The sequence below is a fragment of the Chiloscyllium punctatum genome, chromosome 35 (assembly GCF_047496795.1).
Source record: "Chiloscyllium punctatum isolate Juve2018m chromosome 35, sChiPun1.3, whole genome shotgun sequence".
Taxonomy (NCBI): Eukaryota; Metazoa; Chordata; class Chondrichthyes; order Orectolobiformes; family Hemiscylliidae; genus Chiloscyllium; species Chiloscyllium punctatum.
The window spans coordinates 43,973,512-43,978,676 of NC_092773.1; positions in this window are offsets into that span (position 1 = coordinate 43,973,512).

Below are 5,165 nucleotides of genomic sequence, written 5' to 3' on the forward strand. Positions count from 1 at the left end.
TTTCCAAATCTTCCAGTTTCATGGTGAATTTGACCATTTTGTATGCCTTCTCTTTCAATTTGATAGTCTCGCTTATTTCTTGAGACACACATCGCAGATGACCCCTTTTCTTAGTCATCATTTTCACTGGAATATTATTTTGCTGAGTACTTTGAAAAATTCAGTTGAAAGTTCTGCTCATCAGGTGTACTACCATAATTTTTTTTTGTTTTCAGTCTATTTTAGCCAGGCCATCCCCGTTCTATTGTAGAGCCACGATTACATGCACAGGAATCTGGCATTGGATTGTACCTTCACACTCTCCATCTGCATTCTAAATTCAACCATACTGTGATCACTCCTTCAAAGAGGATCCTTAACGATGCGGTTATTAATTGTTCCTGTCTCACGACTGAGGGCCAGATCGACAATAGCTTGAGTGCTCATCGTTTCTTTGATATACTGTTCAAGAAAACCATCACGATTAAATCCAGCAAAGTCCTCCTCAAAGCAACACTGACTGAGCGAGTTCAACCAATCTACATGTCGATTAAAATCCCCAATGATAATCGCCGGTCCATTTTCAATGGCATGACTTATTTCTTTGTTTATTGACCTCCCCAATGTAATCGTTTATTTGGTGGTCTACAGACTGCACCTAGTAGTCAAGATTTCTTCTTAGAATTTCTAATTTCCAACAAAATGGAATGAAAGTCATTCTCGATCGAACTCATACCATCTCACAGTACCGCTTTGAAGACATCCTTGAATATCAGACTCGACTGATCGTCCTTACGAATAGTCTGAAAGTCCTGGATATTTAACTCCCAGTCATGACCATCTTGTAACCATGTCTCCGTAATGGCTAATGAAGCATATTCATTCGTGATGATTTGTGCCTTTAAATCTTCATCCTTGTACCAATTGCTCCGATCATTTTGGTAATGTCTTCATGATAGCTTTTTTATCCTCATGATGACCAACGTCTCTCATAATAACTCCTGAATGATCCTTCCTTTTTGCATCTTGTTTCTGCTAACCTGTCCTTTTACATCCTCCCTCCTCAGTATCCAAGGGCCCAACCACACCTTCAAGGTGATGCTCGATTTTGGAGGCTAATAGTGAGGCTGTGCCGACTTGCACTCGTTTTACTTGCCATTGGAAATTTCCCTTCTGAATCTTTGTTATTTATTCCCTTCATAATTTAATGTGTTTCTTTGGCAACTCGCTATCCCCCATTCTTCGGAATTGCAATCAAGATAATCTGAGTTCACTTCATCTCTCCTCAAAGGCCAATCCCCTCAACTCCGGAACCAACTTAGGGAACCTCCTATCCACACTCGTCGAGTGCCACGATATCCTTCCTCAACTAAAGAGACCAAACTTCCACCCAATATGCCAGGGTGGCCTCACCAGCACCCTGTACAGCTGCAGCATAACCTGCCTGCATTTATTGTGGTGGAAGATCCAGAATATCTCCGAGAAACGCGAAGTCGCCATGAGACTGTCGTAAATGAAGAGGAAACCTATTAATATCAGTAACAACGTAGCACTTTAAAAAGGAGCTGCACCGGGCATTGATCGGTCTGAAGGGCCAGATATACCTGGCACCACAGCGTCATATAACACGAACTGGCCCCAGCTGGTCGATGTTGAACGAAATGTTCATCCATGTTAACCAGTTTTACCTGCATTTGGCCCATATTGTTATTGAATATACCCACATCGACTGCAACCGCTAGAAGTTCCTTCTGTATGCGTATCATGGTCTGTGCGAAAACCTTGCATCTCAGATTCCCTTTTATTCTTTTCCCTCTTATATGAAACTGCCCCCTCCTGTCCTCGATTCCCCATACCTGGGAAGAAGTGGGTGAAGTCACCTTATCCACATCTCTCATAATTTTATACATTTGTATAAGATTTCCACCTCGCTCTTCTACACTGTCAAGAGCTTTTCCTATCGCTCCCTGCGACGCACACCATTGGTTTCTGTCAACATCCTTGTGATTTTCTTTTGCACTCTTTCCAATTTAGTAAGATCCTTCATCTAATAAGGTCCCAAAACAGCAAATAATACCTCAAGGGCGGCAATAGCAACATCGTGTACAACTGCAATATAACTTTCCAGTTTAATACTCAATGCCCTGAATGAGGAGGACCAGCCTGCCAAAAGCCTTTCTTCACTCCCCTGTGTAGTCGTGATTCCCATTTCAGTGAACCGTTCAATCTTACACCAAAGTCCCTATGTTCTCCTTCAGTCCTTCAGGCGCTACCATTCACCAGGAAATTCCTGCCTTGATTTGACTTTCCTAAATCACACAGCTTCAGGCTTCGCTAAGCTCAACTTCATTGCCAATTTTTTTTGGCCATTTCTGCAGGTGGTCGAGGTCTCATCGCATTTTCTGATAAACTTCCTCATTAGACACAGCACCACCTATTTTAATGTCATCTCCAGAACCATGAATCATGCCTTGTGCTGTTGCACTGAGATTATTGATTCAGATAAGCAACAGCAATGGACCCAGATCACACCGAGCGACACCAGCATTCACAGGCTTCCACACCAACAAGCATATACTCTGCTTTCTACCATCAAGCCAATTGTGTATCTAATTTGCCACTCCCTCTGGATTCCAGAGTAACTTATTATGTAAACCTTCTCTTGGGCCTCACTGAAATTCATGTATACTGTGCCTACCCTCATCAAGCTTCCTGGTCATTTCATGAAAGAACTCTAACAAAGTTGTGAGACATGTTTTTACACGCACAAAACAATGCTGATTACTCCGAAACAAACCCTGTCTTTTGAAATGTGTCTACATCCTATCTTTAAAAATCTTCTCAAGTAACCTGTGTCCGACAGATGTTAGGCTCACTAACCCAAAGTCCCCAGGCTTTTTTTCACAGCTTATCTTGAACTTTATTCCCAGAAGTTTGGAAAAAGTAGCAATTAACATTTTGATAATATTGGTGATCAAGATGCTATTTTCCAATGCAATCTTCAAGGCAGGAAGTCATTTTGATAACAGGAATGTTGCTAACGCAATCCGAACTTTAAATGAAGGCAGAGGAGAACGTGTGGCAAAGTACAAATCAGTTCAGCTTGTCATCATCTGTGGGGAGTCTTTTGGAATCTTGTCGAAAGAACGTAATATTTGATCTTTCGGAATTAACAGCAAAATTGCAAGACATAAAAATTGAATTATGGGATGGAAATCAGAACTACCATTTCTTATGTAACTGTTTGAAGGTATTTCTTGTAGCCAGATTGAAATGAGACTGGAAAGGCAGGAGGCTGGAATAATACAGCAAGCCAGGCTGCCTGAGGAGTGGAGGAAAACGATGTTTCATGTGTAATACAATCACAGGTGTGGGGGTGGGTTTAGTTGGGAGCTCCAGATGCAGGGAGAGTCGGAGCATAGTGCGGAAGCGCACTTAGGTGGAGGGTACGACCTTGAAGGTCATGGGGAGGAACGAATCCGTTTGGTGGCAGGGAGCACGGGAAGGCGTTGGGAGGGGCTGACAAGATATTTCGGAAAGGGGAGGGACATTCTTTGAAATTGGACAACTCAATATTGTGTCCTATGGGCTGTACATTGCCGCGGAGGAAGATGAGGCATTGTTTTTCCAATAATTGAGAAGCAGTAAATGTGGAACAGTTGAATACTCAGATGGATTTTTCAGGAACTCACACAGTGAGTTAGTGAATAAAATTAAAACAAAGGTTATTCAGAAGATCATACATAAATAGAAAAGTAAAAGTTAGTTTTCCCTAATTTGGACAGAATTGGAATGTGGAGAGCATGGAGGTTTGGTGAGACTGTAGCAGGAATATTGCGGACAGTTGAGATGTAACCTGAGAAAAAAAGTATAACGACCACAGAAAGAGCTTGATGGGAATTTTCCAGATTAATCTCTCATGAAAGCAACGTTTTCTGATGAAGAAACTCGAATTGTGATCTGTAGTGTTTCAAAGTATGATTGAAAGCGCCCATTTATTAAAGTTATAAACTTATTTCAAAATATAGCAATGAAATCGAGAAAATACACCCAGGAGACAGACCAACGAGGGGCACAGAAAGCGCAACAGTCGGGTTAAGTCATGATCCCACATTTTTCTACATGTTCGTCAAGCTGAACATGATAACCAGGGAAGAGTGAGGGCAAGATAGTGAAGTGGCAGTCATCCTGTGAAGCTGAAGAACATTTATCGATTGTTACATATATGCCTGCTTCACATTTCCTTTCTTGGTCGCATTGATTTTTCAGTGGTAGAATTCTCACCTGCCATGTGCGATGCTCAATTTCTTTTCCTGGTCAATGCATTGCTTACTTCAATCTTTTGGGCAGCACACGGCTCAGAGGTGAGCACAACTGTCTCACAGCACCAGTGACTTGGATTTGATTCCAGCCTCAGGCGACTGTCTGTGCGGAGTTTGCACATTCACTCTGAGTGATTTCCTCTGTATGGTCTGGTTTCCCTGCACATGCTGGTTCAGGGAATTGACCATCCTAAATTGCCCATTGTCTTCAAGGAGTTGTACAATAGCTCTTTAGTCAATGGAAATGAAGCACAATAGTGATGCCATGTGGGTTGATGTGGACTTATTAGGCCAAATAGTCTGTTTCCACACGATTGGGTTTCTTTGCTTCTATAAATGAGGATGCCGATATAGAATACCAGAAGATGGTCTGTTAACAGCTTGAGCAGAATGATAGAAGATGCGGGCACGAATTGATTGCTTGGGCGAACATAAAATTAGACAATCTCCAAGCGCAGTTGAGTTTTATCTCAATAGTGGTGGGGAGTCAAAGCAGGAAAGGTCCTGACCCAAATTTTATTTTCTTGGAATATAGCTACATGGGAGGTGCTACAGAACTGGAGACTAGCTCATGTGGTTCCATTTTACAGGAAGGGTGGTGCAAACAAACTCTGAAAATGTATACGTTAGTATCAGAACAGTTGTATGGAAACTGATGGCGAAAATATGACGCATGAATATAGCGTTGAAAAAATGTGTTGCGTTGTGCCCACCCTGACCATGATTCTCGTGATGCTATATACATACAACAACCCCATCAGCCTTCTCATCTCCCAAGCAAACGATTCCGAGCAATCCTATGTCTCTTAATTACTAACATGCTTCTTTTCAAAGAACATCATGATGAATTTCCATTGCACATTC